This window comes from Dendrobates tinctorius, unplaced genomic scaffold (assembly GCF_039654945.1).
Source record: "Dendrobates tinctorius isolate UK_male_01 unplaced genomic scaffold, ASM3965494v1 ptg000032l, whole genome shotgun sequence".
NCBI classification, from domain to species: Eukaryota; Metazoa; Chordata; class Amphibia; order Anura; family Dendrobatidae; genus Dendrobates; species Dendrobates tinctorius.
This window is the reverse complement of record NW_027361700.1, coordinates 45,815,490-45,832,838: the sequence shown is the minus strand read 5'-3', so window position 1 is coordinate 45,832,838 and position 17,349 is coordinate 45,815,490. Positions and strand designations below refer to the sequence as shown.

At 48.0% G+C, this 17,349-nt stretch overlaps 1 protein-coding gene across 2 annotated transcripts in view; it reads left to right on the top strand.

Moving 5' to 3' along the window:
• PLCD3 (phospholipase C delta 3) overlaps positions 1-17,349 on the top strand; it is a 184,405-nt gene that overhangs the window by 33,597 nt on the left and 133,459 nt on the right. The window contains exon 1 of one of the 2 annotated variants that reach the window (XM_073572869.1): positions 12,532-12,624. The exons of the other annotated variant lie outside the window; for it this stretch is intronic. The gene's annotated coding sequence lies outside the window, so the exon portion shown is untranslated. Of the gene's footprint in view, positions 1-12,531; positions 12,625-17,349 lie in introns of those variants that run through there. 2 annotated transcript variants of the gene reach the window in all.

Below are 17,349 nucleotides of genomic sequence, written 5' to 3'. Positions count from 1 at the left end.
AAGTCTTGGAGAAAACAATGACATCATCAAGGTACAACAGGACTGTCTCGAAGTTCTTGTGTCCAAGACAGCACTCCATTAGCCGTTGAAATGTCCCTGGGGCGGTGCAGAGCCCGAACAGCATGTAGTTGAACTTGCAGAGACCCATTGGTGTAGTAAACGCTGTTTTCTCTGTGTCTGCCTCTGCCATGGGAACCTGCCAATACCCACTAGTGAGATCTAAGGTGGAAAAATAGTTAGCAGTTTTAAGTGCGGCTAATGACTCCTCAATTCTGGGTAATGGGTAGGCATCCTTATGTGTAATGCTGTTAATTTTTCAGTAATCAACACACATTCTCATGGCACCATCTTTCTTTTTCACAAAGACTATTGGAAGGGGCGTGGCCTGGCAGGCAATGTGAAAGGACGCAGGGTCTGTTTCTCCCTCTGGTGCCTGGAGTAATCCGCAGCCCCGCTGACACCACTGATATCCTCGGCCGGACGATCGGGCAGATAAAGGAGGCGACCATCCGTAGCTGCATTCTGAAGCCCTGGTGAGGAGCCATGACCCGTCGGAGACAGAAAGATGCAGGAAGGGGAGATGTTCTCGGCTCACAAGATGGCGCTGAGGCGAGGAAGGAGGTGGAGAGAGCTAACACAGAATGTCAGAGACGTATGGAGGTTGCAGCTAAGCTGAAGAAGTTTGCTAGAACTGAGGAGGATCCCCTGCGATCTGGAGGTACACAAGGGGAGGAAGAGGAGAATGATTCTGAGGATTCCACGGGAGAGATGGGGGAGGAGGAGGAGCAGCCGCAAAATGGAGGAGCTGTGGTGGAGGTAGGAGAGACCCAGGAGGCAGGGGAAGATCAAGAGATTCCCACATTGAAGGACATATTTGCCGCGGTCTCCTTCTGTAAGAATGTCTTAACCACGCTGACACTGCAGTTTCTAGGAATTCAATCCGAAGTAGCTGGCTTAAAAAAGGATATGAAAAAAGCTGATACCAGAACAGAAGAGGTAGATAAGAGAGTGGGGCAAGCAGAGGATCACATCACTAAACTCCAGAAAGCAGAAAAAAGATTCGCTCAGCAAATCTCTGAAATAGTGGGCAAAAATGATGATCTAGAGAATCGCTCTAGACGTAATAATATCAGGATTGTTGGCCTCCCGGAAAAATCCAAAGGGAGAAACCCCACAGAATTTATGGAAGAGTGGCTCAGGGACAAATTTGGCACAGATACTCTGACCAAGTTCTTTGCCGTGGAGCGCGCACATAGAGTTCCCATGCAGCCACAGCCACCAGGTAGGGGACCACGCACTATGCTTGCTAAGCTTCTCAATTATAGGGATAGAGACATCATTCTAAGGAGGGCAAGAGAGATTGGGGAACTTGCCATGAATGGTGAAAAAGTAGCTATTTACCCAGACTTTTCTATTACGGTTCAAAAACAACGCATGCAATTTGGAGGAGTGAAGAAGCGTCGAGAGCTAGGAGTGCAATACTCCATGATTTTCCCGGCCAAATTAAGAGTGGTGGCGCTTGATAAAGTGCAATTTTTCATTGATCCGGTAGAAGCCAACCAATGGATTGACATTAATGCGCATAAACTCCGGGGGAAGACATGAGCTGGAATTGATTGACTAGTCAAGTGGACTATGCCTGAGACGGTCGGCTGAGGACATATTGCATCTTTCAGTGCCTCGCAGGGAGTCCTTACTCTGGTTTTTCTTGTTTTTTCTTTTTGATCTACTGACATATGGTTGAGATTGAGGCTCTGACGGGGCAAGATGATTGAGATGTGGTGGTTGCCTAATGTTAGGCACGGCGGGGGTGAATATTGTTATAAGTTTCCAAAATTGGAAATGTTTATATGTTTTATTATATTATTGATGATGTTATACAATGAGATTTTCTATCCTGCATAACAGGGCTGGAGGGGGGGGGGGCTGGAAAGATTGCTGTTCTACATATGCAATTAGATGAATGTAGAAGCAGAGTGGAGGGGGAGGTGGGAGGGGAGGGTGGCCAGAGACCAGATCACCCGGCTCTCTTTGAGAGTATATGCACTAGGAAGGGGGAGAAGAGGAGAGGACAGAAGTGGGGGAGATGGGTGAAGGGGAGGGTAAGGGGGAGGGAAGAGGGATGGGTTTGGACAGCAAGGGGGAAAACTACACCGATTAATAAATCCATTTGTCAACATTATGGAAGGGGGGAAAATGAAAGTACTAAGTTGGAACGTCAGGGGTTTGTCTGATAAAACTAGGAGGGCAGCTATATTCAAATACATACAAGATCAGGGTCCATCGGTGGTGTGCCTCCTGGAGACTCATCTTTTATCGGACACAACGAGACTTTTGAATAGGCGATGGATACAGAGGGCCTACCACTCTACTTTCTCTAGCTATGCAAGGGGGGTCTCTGTGCTAATTCATACTTCAATACAATATGAGGAAATGGAGGTGCGTATTGACCTGGATGGGCAGTATGTAGTCATCAAATGTAAAATATTTGGCCACCTTATGTGCATTGCTGCTATTTATATTCCACCTCCTTACTCGAGTACTAAGTTGAGGGAGACTTGGGAATTCTCAGAAAGGGGGGGAGTACTGCCTTTTTTGATAGTGGGTGATTATAATAATGTAATAGACTCCTATTGGGACAGGAGTAGGAGGCCAATGGGAGTACTGAGTGACACTATAACTCCATTTGGCAATTTAGTTCGGGAAATGGGTTTGATGGACATATGGAGGGTAAGAAATGAAGGGAAACAGTGCTTCTCTTGCTATTCTGCTTCTTATAATACCCTATCTCGAATTGACATGGCATTGGCTAATGAGTTGATGAATGCAGTGGTTGGGGATGTGCAATTCTTACCGAGAGTGATCTCGGACCACAGTTGGAGTCTCCTATCACAATAGAGGAGTTGGAGATGGCTCTTGCATGGCATGACTAATGAGAGGGCCCCGGGTGCAGACGGTCTTCCTGTGGAAATATACAAACATCTATACAAACATGCTTTATGCATCCATTAGCCCTCTGTGTCTGTACTGATACACACTTAACATTATGGCTGGTCCATACAATCAGGGCAACTGTTACCACCCACCTTTCGTGTCTCCCTTTTTTTCCTCATGGATTGTAAGCTTGCGAGCAGGGCCCTCATTCCTCTTGGTATTTGTTATTATCTATGTGATTATTGTTATGCTGTAATGTCTATTGTCTGTACAAATCCCCTCCGAAATGTAAAGTTCTGCGGAATATGTCGGCGCTATAGACATAAAATGTATTATTATTATTATTATTATTATTATTATTATTATTATTATTATCTAGAAGAAATTCTGTTACCTAAGCTATTAATAGTGTTTGAGGAGGCTATGAAAGAAGGGATTTTGCCTGCATCTATGTGGGAGGCGGTGATAGTGGTGATTCCTAAGGAGGGTAAGAATCCAGGAATTCCAGACTCATACAGGCCAATATCCCTGCTGACAGCTGATGTGAAAATACTGGCTAAAGTGTTGTCATCCACATGGATCAATCTGGGTTTATGCCCAACAGATCAACAGCAGCCAATATACGGAGACTGTACCTCAATCTGCAGTTGCCAGTCGATAACCTAGGTGGGAGGGTGATGATGCTCATAAAGCCTTTGACTCTGTACAGTGGTCATACCTGTGGAGAGTGCTACATAGTATGGGCTTTGGTCCTCAATTTACAGCGTGGATTCAACTATTGTATACTCAACCCACAGCTAGAGTCAAGATTAATGGGGTAATGTCCGCGGGAATACAGCTGCATAGGGGAAAGAGGCAGGGCTGTCCACTGTCACCGCTACTATTTGCTATTGCGATAGAGCCATTGGCGGCTGCTATTAGGCGTAACAAGGCAATAAAGGGGTTTCAATATGGCGATTTGGAGGAAAAGGTGGCCTTGTATGCGGATGATCTACTGTTGTTTCTACTTTAGGGGATCGCTCAGCTTCATTGGATCACGCTGTGCAGACCATTGAGGGGTTTGGTGAGATCTCAGGACTGACCATTAATTGGTCTAAATCAAGCCTATTTAAAGTGGACAAGGAGGTGGTGTGGACTCAGGAAGACATAGGGGTCAACAAACTAAAGGTTGCAGGATTTGGGAATGTTTAGTTTGCAAAAGAGAAGACTGAGAGGAGACTTACTAGCTGTCTACAAATATCTAAAGGGCTGTCACATTGTAGAAGGATCAACTTTATTCTCATTTGCACAAGGAAAGACTAGAAGCAATGGGATGAAACTGAATGGGAGGAGACACAGATTAGATATTAGAAAAAACTTTTTGACATTTAGAGTGATCAATGAGTGGAACAGGCTGCCACGAGAAGTGGTGAGTTCTCCTTCAATGGAAGTCTTCAAACAGAGGCTGGACAGACATCTGACTGGGATGATTTAGCGAATCCTGCTTTGAGCAGGGGGTTGGACCAGATGGCCCAGGAGGTCCCTTCCAACTCTACGATTCTATGATTCAAACTACAATGTGTGGAAATGTTTAAATATTTGGGGGTACAGGTTTCCTTGCCGGTGACTGAGTACCTTAATTCTAATCTGGTACCTCTACTGGCAATACTAAGAACTAAGGTGGATGCTTGGAACAAATTACACTTATCAGTGGTGAGAAGGATTAATCTACTAAAAATGGTTTTAATGCCCAAGCTTTTATATATATTGCACAACTCCCCAATCTGGGTGCCGCGGAAGAGGTTCGGAGCGGTGAATTCACTGTTTAGAGCCTTGGTATGGGGTAATAAACATCCTAGAATAAGGCTTGAAATCTTGCAGAGACCAAAGGATGAGGGGGGACTGGCACTGCCAAATCCGGAACTGTATTTTTTGGCTGCCCAAAGTCAACATCTTAGAGGGTGGTCTAATCAAGAGAAGGCAGGCGTCATCAGAGGAGTACTGGAATACGTACTAAATAGAAGCCCGTTGATACTTGGCCTAGAAGATGGGAAGATGGGTGTAATGGGAGACGGGTGTCCCACTCTGCGACTTTTACAAGACCTGTGGAACAGACTAAAGAAGGTGAGAGGGGTGACGGGGTTGACTAGATTCACAGCTATATGGGATAATAGTAACCTCTCAGAGACTCGGAAACTTGGAAACCTGGAAGGCTGGAAACGTAGGGGGCTGACATTAATGTCTCAAATTATGGATAACGGGAAGCTGAGACCGTTTGTGCGGCTGCAGAGTGAGTTTCAGTTGCTGGATTCTGAGTGGTACCATTCCTGTCAGGTACGGCATGCCATTACGGCTCAAAAACTTTCCAGGGACCTTCAGAGGCAGCCTGACATAGTGTTGGACTATGTAGGTGGTGGTGATGGACTTACGAAGGGGGTAATTTCTAGCACCTACAAAGATATATTGCATACTCATTTGATGGGGTTCCCAATTAAAGCTAGATCCAAATGGGAGGGAGAGATTGGGGCGATGACTGACGAGATATGGGACAAGGTCCTAGAATATGTCCCCAAACTCACTATGAGTGAACCAGCTAGGTTGTCCCATCTTTATGTGATCCATCGTGTGTACCGCTCCCCCCTTCTGATGGTTAAAGTGGGGCTGAAAGACAACTCTGACTGTCCAAGATGTGGGGGGTCTGATGCCGGAATCCTTCATATGATGTGGAAATGTCCCAGGCTATCCACATTCTGGGTTAGTGTCATTAACAGAATAGAAGGGGCTTACGGATGTGTTATACCCAAAAACCCACTGGTCTGCATACTGGGATATGTGAAGGAAATTGGAATAGTTCATAGTGCAAAACTGGCTATCGCCAGGCTGCTATATGTTGCAAGGAAACTGATTGCGAGGTACTGGATCAGGGAAGAGCCTCCTTCTGGGAGAGAATTTGTGAAACAGGTGACTTATATCATTGCGCTGGAGGAGAGGATATATGTTAAAAGAGGCAATTGTAAAACCTATGAGAAGTTGTGGAACCCCTGGCTACAATACGATACAGTTAACTGACGGGAATGTGCTACATAGTACAACGTTGGTGTTGTGGATAGACCCTTAATACCCGAACATAGGTACATTTCTGTTTTGTATGGTTTGATCGACAATATAGGTAAAGAGAATGACTAATGGTAAATTATGGTGTAAGAGGAATCATATGGAGAAATGATGTTATATACAGTATGCTGTCCACATGGGAGGGAGGTAGGGGGGGGGAATAGGGATGTTCAATCTTGTAAATCTATTGTTTATGAAAGATTTACTGCTTATACTGTATTTTGAATTCTGACTAGTAAAAACCTATTTGATAAAAAAAAACAAAGATTATTGGAGCTGCCCAGGGGCTACAACTGTCTCTGATCACCCCAGCCTCCTTCATTTCCCGCAACATACTTTTGGCACATTGATATTGTGTTGGGGGTATAGGCCGGTACCTTTCTTTAATGGGTGGATGATCTCCAGTGGGGATATGGTGTTGAACCCCTTTTGCCTTCCCGAAGTCTAGGGGGTGTTTACTGAATACCCGCTCATACTCCTGAGTCACTCGGTAAACCCCACTCTTTTGGTATGAAGGGGTGGAGTCAGTTCCCACCTGCAGCTGCTGACACCACTCCTCCATCTGCTTTACAGAGCCATGGTCCCCTGCTTGGTCGGACGAGACCAAGGGCTCTGCTGCCTGTATTGCGTTGTTACTGACAGTAAGCAGCTTAGCAACTGTGGCATACCGAGGTATTGTGGCCTCCTCTTCCCCACAATTCAAGAGGCGTACAGGTACTCTCCCTTTGCGGACATCAACTACCCCTCTGGCTGTCAGGACAGCGGGCCGGCTATTAGAGTACACTGGCTCTATCAATGCTTGGTAATCTTTTCCTCTGAGGCCTATGGCTGCCCGACACCAAATTAACATTTCACATCTGGGGGGTATCGCAATGGGGAAAGAAACACTCACTCTGACACTGCCAATTTCTCCGCCAGACAGTTCTACCTGCTGTCTTTGCATCAGGGCCATGATCTCCTTCTGCAAGACTCGTTCACTGGAACCAGCAGTCTCGGCTACCTGTTGCAACAAAACAATAACCTCGGCAAGACAATTTTCAATCACATTAGTACCTAAGGTCATCATTGGGTTACATTCTCGTCGATCAATGTCTACAACTATCAGACCTTGAGATTTTAACTCTACTTGCCCCACTTTAATGGTAATCTCTTTACATTCTACTTGCGGAAAAGACTGACCATTGCTGGCAACTACTGTTTGCTCATCACTTGGGCCACGGGTAAGTTCGGAGTCAGCTCAATACCGCTTGTAAAGGATATATGGCATAGTTGTCACCTGGGAGCCAGTGTCCAGCAAAGCGTTCATGGGGATGCCGTCAATCACCACTGGGAGGACCGGTCGCCCTCCAACATACTTGGCTCACCAGTTCTTTGGGCCTTGTGGTCCTACTCCTGGGGGTTGGCCCTCTGCCCCAGGGGTTGCTCGTTTAAATAACAGAATCTTGCGATGTGGCCTGCCTTGTGGCAGTGACGACAGATGGGACGTTCGTACTGGTCATAGCGATCATTGTTTCTCCCTCAGAGAGGCGGGATCCTCTTCTTCTGTAGCTATGGGACAGCCTCTGGACTGGAGGCCAGCTGGATCTTCTCCTTTGAGGACACCTGCAAGGACTGCACAGTTTTGGCAAGTGCAGCCATACTTTTGGCCAGCTCTTGGACCTGAAGGCGCAGTTCTGTAGATGGATCATTATCCAGAGTCTGTGCATCAGCCCCCACAGGGCTGGGAGGGAAAGATACTGCTTCTTGGTGGTATGTGACCGCTGGCCACCTAGGGGGTGCTGGACGGCTGATATTTGGTTCATGCAGCACGCAGATAGCCCTGTCTTTAAAGTCTGCAAAGTCTAGATCAGGGTTCTGTAGGGCTAGGATGCGCAGCTGTGCTCTGTGGGTACTGGATAGGAGTCCCTCAATAAATTTCTCCTTTAACAGTCTGTCTCCATCTTTCACACTGTCTGGGTCAATCTGCTATATGGCTCGCAGTGCCTCCTGCAGGTTAAGAGCATAGTCCCGTATACTGTCCTGCGCTCTCTGCTTACACCCAAAGAATCTCATTTTTATTTCAGCTGCAGGGCGGCTGTCAAAGGTGCTTCTTAGCTTAGCCAGAATCTTTTTAACAGTCTCTTTATCAGTGCCCTGCCAGGCTTTTACTTCCCTTTGCGCTGCACCAGTTAGCTGCCCAATAAGGATGTTCACTTTTTGGCTTTCAGACAGAGGATACACCTCAATCAAACTGCACAGTTTCTCTTTAAATTCACTCAGGGTATGTGACTCCTCTGAGTACTGTGGTAACCAGGCTGCTCTCGGTATATATGACATGGACAGCGGCATTATGGGGACTGCTGTGATGGGCGCTTGTTCCTGCTGCATTCTGGAAGCGGCACTGGCCGCTGGATTCTGTGGTGCCATTGGGGCCACAGCTGCGCTGGCTCCTGCATCTTGCGGCACTGTGGGGGGTGCGGTGGCGTACACCGCTGCATCTTCTCTTGCCTCTGACATTCTCCTCCCCCCTACTTTAGTTAACGTTGGCTAGGCCCTGGGTTGCGCTGGCTTACCGGTTGCCGCTCCGCAGGCTGGATGATCGGGGGATGCCGGGACTGCAGGCCTCTGCTTCTCACTGCCTGCGCACTGGTCTCTTCGTGCGCAGCACTTCACTTTTCGCGCTCTCCGACTGGCTCCGCCCACGATGGCCCGCCCCTTTGGCTTCCCACGCACGCCAAGTGGCGGAGTAATGACGGCAATGGCGCAATAGGCCTATGGCACACACACAGTCTCTGGCACACAGGGCCCGGGGACACCGGGCTTCTTAAATCCTGTTCGTGACGCCAAAATGGGTCACCCGCCAGGGCAGTGGGGTACTCAGTACCGGGCCGGTATCTCAGAGGGAAGTGTCACAGTAGCAGTGACCTGGTCCGTGGCCCTGGGTGTCCATGTAAAAGGGGGTTAAATGTGGCTGATTAAAGTTTATAAGTGGATGATACGTGATGCCACCTGTGGTGCTCGGCAATGAAGGGGTTAAGCCGACGCTGCAGTGCAGATCCTCTGGGACAGATGGTATAAGGCAGCAAGATGTAATAGCTCCCCACAGGTAGAGCTGTAGTCCCAGGGCAGTAGTAATAGGTGTTGAGGAAGAGGGTGTAGTGTTAGGCACAGAGATGTAGCAGTGCTGAAGGGTTTGCAGGAAGACGGCAATAACACAACAGGGTGCAGTTTCCTTTACCTTTACTTGGCTTTGTTAGTGCAGTCCAGGATCCAGATTACAGATGGAACAGGAGTTGGCCAGCCTGGAAGCAACTCAGGAATCTCTCTATGCAGATGGGTTGTGTAGTCTTCTTTCTAGCGCTTATCTGAGGTACTTGCAGTACTGAGTTACACTGAAGTTCCCCTTGCTTGCTCTCTTTTAGAACCCCTTCGTATGGCAGACAGCTGTAGCCTCCTTCTTCTGGCTCACACGTTGCTGCTGTGCCTCCGAGTCTTATGTGGGAACAGAGCATTTACAGCTTCCTATTCTTCCCGTTTCTGCTGCAGGAACATCAGTATCCATACAACCTCGGAGACTGGACTCCGGACCATGCACTACGCTAGAAGTGAGCCTGAACTCTGCTCAATCCTCCAGTTCTTCTCCTCTCGTCCACACACTTCGCCCTCCTCACACGAATTAACTCCACTTCCCCTTCCTGGCCCCCAGAAAGCAGCTCTTCCCCCAATTTTGTTTCAGAGCTCCCTCTGCTGGCCTGGAGTGGGAACTGTGCTGTGTGTTGTATTTACCTGACAGAGAGACCCTTTGTTGCTTCCAAGCATGACATCACACTCCTAGGGAGGAAGGTAATGCCACTGTGGCGACCATACTCCTGGGGGCACCACACTATCCTCCGGATCGCAGCCGTGTTTCCATAAATACTGTCCGTGTTCAAAAACCTGTTGCTGTGGGCAATGGCACCGCCGTGTCTCTTGGGTGCATCAGCTGCCTTGAAGTCCCTGGCTCTGCGTTAACTCCAGACAGACCTGAGTTGCACAGAGCATCCTGCTCTGCAGCTTGCAAACTCCAAAAACTGACACACCTAAAGCCAAACTGAGAGACTTAAATGGAATTGTGGCCATAGAGCCACTTTCAAAACCCGGAGTGGAGAGAGGAATTCGCCCCACTACCAAACCTGCAAATCCCTCTAAAAATAAAAGCTCTTAATGGGTTTTCCTAAAAAGCTGACTGGGTCAACTACCCAATCCATACTTCCTTATATTTTGACTTGTGATTTGTAAGCGTTGTGCTGTGAACACAAGGTGCTCCAGCGGGTTTAATATGACTCCATCCGCATCCTGGGGGACATGTGTTGACCCTCGCATATGATCCCCCTTACTGCCTCACATATCCCCCCACCTCTGTTCAAACTTATGGGGTTGAACAATTGTCGACATACAGGGTGCCTATGACAAGGCATCCACATTTCCTTGCGCCTTCCCTGCACGATGTTCCATTATGAAATCAAAGTTTTGCAGTGACAGGAACCATCATGTGACCCAAGCATTTCTCATTCACACCAAGGGTGAATAATCTGTCGCCAAGCGAAACTGTAGTCCGAGCAAATAATAGCATAGGTACTCCAATGCTCACTTAATGGCCAGGCACTCCTTCTCCACTACGCTATAAGTTTTCTCGGCCAGAGTAAGTTTCCTACTCAGGTAAGTGACCGGATGTTCTTCTCCATTCACCTCCTGTGACATGACTGTTCCTAAGCCGACATTAGAGGCATCCGTTTGCACGATGAAGACTTTCTTGAAGTTGGGGCTAGTGAGGACGGGCTGTCCGCACAACGCCAGCTTCATAGATTGATACGCTTCCTCCGCCTGAGTGTTCCACCGGGCCATGACCGACTTCTTTCCCTTTAAGAGATCGGTTAGGAGTGTTGTTTCCCAGAAAAATTAGGTATGAACCTTCGATAATATCTAATGATGCCGAGGAAAACTCTTACCTGTTTAGTAGTAGCAGGTAGTGGCCAGTTCTGTATGACTGATGTATACTTCTGATGGGGTTCTTGTTACAGGCTGGCGGAACGCACCAAATAATAAAGAAGGGGTTTAGGTGCGTTCGCAGTCCGGGGTCCACCTTGCAGAGATGGTAACTGCTGCGCGGTAATGGCGGACACTATATGGCGGGAAAAAAGGAAGAATACACGCGGGTTAACATCACCCGGTGTGTACAGGGCGAACTCTGTTACCTCACAGAGCCGCACTACCGCAGAGCATAAATGCCGGAGCCTGTTTAGCTCACAGAGCTCGGCAACGGAGCGCACAGAATGCGGTCACAGAACTCTGCCCCAAGGACACGGGGTCAGAGTCCCTCTAGACCTTTTGAGCGCGTGGCGTCGCACCTGCGGACGCCACTATAGACGCTGATTATGGAGGAGTGTCGAGCACGTGCACCATGACGTGCAGAGCCACCGGTGGACACTGATGCCAGTCTCAGACTCTGCCTCTACCGACACCTAAGCCTGGGCGCTTAACAGGATAGGCTGCACAACACATGCCTACCAAGGGTAGGGGTTTCTTAATGAGTCATTCACCAGAGACATGCATACAAAACTCACTCCTCATAGTCTGGTAATGCAGTCTATACTAGCGCATGGCCGGGCGGCCATGCAAACCTTTTATAGCCGCGTCCTTCCAGGACCTTCCTGACCTTCCTGATGGTTCAATCCGAGCTGGAGAAGGACCTGAGCATGTGACCTCCGATCTCCAATGAGAGATCGTCCCACGGGCATGCTCAGTGGACCGAAAGAAGGACTTAGTCCATGGATTAGCTCGCTGCTGACCAGCTTGCGCTGCTATAGCTGGACGAGAGGTGACAGTAGCAACCAAACCTACAGAGCTGATCTGAACAGAGCGCCTGGATTGATGAGTCTGCTGAGCAACCTCCTCTGTGGCCGGAGAGGAATGGGAGACCACCGAATGCAAGGCTCGGGATTCCTGCTGTGCAGTGACAGGAACAGACGCCTAACAGTTCTAACACTATGTCCATCAGCCTCTGAAAGTGGCTGGTGTCCCATGTAGTCCAAACGGCAAGATGACATAGTGGTACAGACCCTCCGGTATTATAAAGGCTGTCTTTTCTTTTGCCGACTCTGTAAGAGAAACCTGCCAGTAACCCTTGGTTAGATCGAGTGTGGTAAAGTACTGGGCCTGTCCCAGTCGTTCAATCAGCTCGTCCACCCGAGGTATTGAATAAAGGTCAAATTTCGACACTTCATTCAATTTACGAAAATCATGACAGAACTGTAACGACCCTTCCGGCTTCGGAATCAGTACAATGGGGCTAGCACATTCGCTCCTGGATTCCTCAATTACTCTTAGCTGGAGCATTTGTCTTACCTCACTCGTGATAGCTTGCCTCCGGGGTTCTGGCACATGGTACAGATTCATTTGCATCCTTACCTGAGACTCGATAACAATATCATGTTGGATTACAGAAGTACGTCCGGGTAGTTCCGAGAATACATCCGTATTCTTCTCGATACTGTTGTTTAGAGAAAGTGTCGCCTATCTTTACCCCTCTCTCAGCCTCCATCTGGGCCAATATCGAAGGGTACATCTGGAGTCTCATCGGTAAGCGAACACTCCTGATCCTTTCACGCTTTTAGCAGATTGATATGATACAACTGTTTGGGTTTTCTTTTCTGGGCCTCATATACTCGATAGTTCACCTCACCAAGCTTTTCCCGGACTTCATATGGTCTTTGCCACATGACCATAAGTTTACTTTCAACGGTGGGTGCTAAGACTAAAACCCGATGTCCTTCTTAAAAGGAGCGTAGGCCTTTCTGTTATATTTGCTGCTTTGCGCTGCCTGAGCATCCACTAAATATTATTTTATTATAGGCATGACCGCTGCAATACGGTCCTGCATATTCACCACGTGCTCTATTACACTCTTATGCGGCATAGGTTCCTGCTACCATGTCTCTTTGGCTACATCCAGCAGGCCCCTAGGATACCTATCATACAGTAGATCAAACAGTGAAAATCCCGTGAAAGTCTGTGGAGCCTCGCGAATGGCGAACATTAAGTAGGGCAGTAACATGTCCCAATCCCTTCCATCCTCGGAAACCACCCTTTTTGAACATGGATTTGAGGGTGTTGTTGAACCATTCGACTAATCGGTTGGTCTGGGGATGGTATACTGACGTGCGCAACTGCTTTATTTTGAGATGCTTGCACAGTTTCTTTGTCACCTTGGACATAAAAGGAGTCCCCTAATCAGTAAAGATCTCTGTAGGTAGCCCAAGGGGACAGAACATGGCAAACAACTCCCGGGCGATAAGTTTAGCCGAGGTGTATCCCGAAGCGGAATGGCCTCCGGGTAAAAAGTGGAATAGTCTACGACCACTAATATGTGTTGGTGGCCACAGACAGACTTTACTATCGGTCTTACCAGATCCATCACAAGCCGTTCAAAAGGGATCTCTATAATGGGTAGAGGTACCAATGGACTCCGGTAGTTTGCGGTAGGTGAGGTCAGTTGGCATTCAGGCCACGTTTCACAAAACCTCTGCACCTCGGTGTAGACCCCAGGCCAAAAGAACCGTTTTGATATGTGTTCCTGTGTCTTTTTAGCCTCTAAGTGCATCCCCCAGCATGTGGGTGTGAGCCATTTCGAGCACTGCTTGACGGTAGGATAGGGGAACTACCAGCCGTGCTACCACTTTATACTGGATAGAGTAACTGTCATGATCCCAGTGCAGGTTTTTGAGCTGCACACCTGGGGTTAATGTCTGGAGCTCGGTGCAGGTTTTGACCTGCACACCTGGGGTTAATGATTGTGGCCTCTTTCTGGTTCTGGGAGAGCTTCTTAAACCCCTGGGAAGCTTCAATCCCTGCCAGTTATACTTTTGCCTTTGGCCTAGTGTGCTGACCCCTGTGTGCCTGTTTGTTGCTATAGCTTGTTTATATGGTTCTGACCCGGTTCCGTTTCCCGTTGTGAGTTTGCCTGTTGATTTTGTACTGCGTTATTATCTCTGTGTATGACTCATTGCCTGTGACCTGACTACTCTCTGCTCGCCCCTCTTGTACCTTTGCAGCTATCTCTGTGTGTGACTCACTGGCTACGTCTTGACTATTCTCCCGGTCTATGCCCCCTGGTAACTTTGTCTCGCAGTTACCCTGCTAGGAGTTATCTTGCAGCTCCTAGCTCTGTGGAGTTTAGGCCACGCCCCTAGCAGTCACGTGCTTCAGGTCCTGCGGCTCTGAAGTACGCATCTACTCGGCTGCTGCCCCCTCCACAGGTATCTTTGAGCACTGTTCGCTTTACTCAGGACACGCGCACTGGCTCAGTGAGCAAGTTCAGAGCGGTGTTCCTGACATTATAACTGGCCTACAATTTTTTTTTCTCTCCTCACTTCTGCAGCATGGACCCAATGTGTGCTTTATCTGAGCAGGTGAAATGCTTTACTCAGTCACTGCAGAAGCTTAGTTTGGAACACCAAGCTCTGGCCCAGTCCTAATGGCGGGTGGAGGACTCAGTTCAGGGGGTGCTTTCCGCAGGCTTCCAGCAAGTGGGGAATAGAGATGTCATTTTAGTCCCTCCCGAATCCCCGGTTAAATTGCCAGATACATTTTCTGGTAACAAGGATGATTTCAGGGCATTTAAGGAGGGCTGTAAGCTCTTTTTATCTTTGAGATCCCGCTCCTCTGGGGATGAGAAACAGAGGGTGGGGTGGTGATATCCCTGCTTAGGGGGTCTCCTCAAGCCTGGGCATTTTCGCTTTCCTCTTCTGCCCCTGAGAGAATGTCTGTGGATGCGTTTTTTGAAGCCTTAGGGCTTATTTATGATGAGCCTGATAGAGTGCGGCTGGCTGAGGACAAGGTGATGAGTGTCTGTCTGGGGGAGCACTCGGCCGAATGTGTTGTGAGCTCATCTGTTCATTCATCTTTTGTGTCCGAGGATCTCCCTCTTCTGCTGAAGGAAGGTAGTGAGGCTGATTTTGATGAAAGAAACCAATCACCTGATCAGGTGGATGGTGACCGGGTAACGGGAACTTCAGACTGGATATAAGGCAGCCAACGCCCTTCTGAGTCGCTGGTGATTTCTCTGCTGGATTCTTGGAGACCAGTCTGATTCCTGCTTCCCAAAGATAAGTTTTTGCTCTGCTATTGAACTTATTAGTTTTGGTTTTGTTTACCTTGTTTTTTGGAGTTCAGCCATCCCCGGCCGGGGGTGTGCTGGATTCTTTTTCCTTGATCAGTGTTCTCTTTTGCTCTGCTTCCAGAATATTCTGAGTGCTGATATAGGGTTTGAAGTCTAGTAACTTCAGGGTCCTATTTGCTTATCAGTTGCGTTGGTAATATTTTTAGCAGGGTTTTCTCGGATTGCAGACAGCAGCTTTTCTGTCCTGTCCTTTTTAGTTAGCTTGGGCCCCATCGTTTGCTCAACCTATCTTTCTGTCTTTGTTAGTGTTTTCATCTTGCTTCACCGTCATTATATGTTGGGGGCTGCCTATTGCTTTGGGGTCTGCTCTGGGGCAGTCAGTTTTTCCCTTTTCTCTCTTTAGGCTTATGTAGATCATCGGCTGTGACGAGGTGTCTAGGACCACCGTAGGAACACTCCACGGCTACTGCTAGTTGTGTGATAGGATTAGGGGTCTGCAATCTGCTAGTTTCCAACCTCTCTGATTTTCTGGGATGAGCTTGTGTTTTGTTTTTTCCTCCTCGGTGACTCAATCATAACACGAATGGTTCTGTACTGAATTCAGACGTTGGGCAGCCGAGATTTCCTGGAGTGATGCTGCCCTTCGGGGGCTGTTCCACAGAGGCCTGTGTGAACGTCTGAAGGATGCTTTGGCACTTCATCCTCCGCCTGACTCCCTGGAGAATGCCATGATCCAAGCGGTTCACATGGATCGCAGGCTGCGGGCTAGAGGCATTATGCAATGGGAAACACCATTATTCTTCAGTGGAGATGAGACCCGGACTCTTCCTATGGCTATGGAGGTGAGCACTGTCACCTGTGAGGGAAAGGAAAGAAGACGCCGCCGGGAAAAGCAGTTGTGCTTCTATTGTGGGAAATCTGGACATTGGAAGAAGGACTTCCCCTCCTGTCCGTCATCCTCCAAGATGGCGGGAAACGACTAGGTCTGGGTAGTAGTCGAGGAGGCTACCCAGACCTTCAGGTACAATTTTCCTCATGTGCAAAAATGGTGCTGCAGGTGGAACTGGAACTTGGTTATGGTCCTGTTCAGACTACTGCTTTCATTGACTGCGGTTCTGCTGTGATCCTGATTGATACCAAGGTTATGACTCTTAATAAGATAGGGACAGTCAGGCTTCACGATCCTGTTAAACTTGTGGCAATTGACTCGTCTCCTCTTACCCAAGACGGTATCTGTTGCAGGTCTGAACTTTTTTCTCTAAAAGTGGGTTCCACTCATGTGGAAAAGCTAAGTTGTCTTGTGCTAGATAACTTGCCTGCAGGACTGGTACTGGGGATGCCTTGGCTTCAACACCATAATCCTACCATTGATTGGGTTACAGGGGAAATCACTCAATGGGGATGCAATAATAAATGTGGTAACCTGGGACATCTTGTTAACGCTGTTAAATCCGTGTCTGTGTCGTCTGTCGGTCTGGAAGGTATTCCGGAGTACCTGAAGGATTTCAAAGACGTTTTTTCCGAAAGTGAGGCTGAGGCGCTGCCACCACATAGACCCTACGATTGTGCCATTGATTTAGTACCCAGAGCCAAGTTACCTAAGGCTTGATTGTTCAATTTGTCTGGGCCTGAGCGCCAAGCCATGGAGTACATAGCTGAGAGCCTCCGCAAAGGGCATATCAGGCCTTCTGTGTCACCTGTGGCAGCAGGGTTCTTCTTTGTGAAGAAAAAAGATGGTGGTTTGCGGCAGTGCCTCGACTTTCGGGAACTGAACAAGATAACGATTAGGAACTCTTACCTGCTTCCCCTCATCCCAGACTTATGTAACCAGTTAGCTGGGACCCATTCTCCAAGTTAGATCTGCGGGGGGCCTACAATCTGATAAGGGTTCCGGAAGGGGACGAGTGGAAAATGGTATTCCTCACATCAGAAGGACTCTTTGAGAACCTGGTAATGCCGTTTGGGTTAACTAATGCACCCGCTATTTTCCAAAATTTCATCAATGTTGTGTTTTCTGATCTGATAGGCTGTTTTGTTATTATTTATTTGGATGGTATTTTGGTGTATTCCCCGGACAGTCAATCTCACTTACAACATCTAAAGACAGTTCTCCAGAGACTCAGGGAGAACCAATTGTTTGCTAAATTGGAAAAATGTTCGTTTTTTGTACAGGAGCTGTCTTTTTT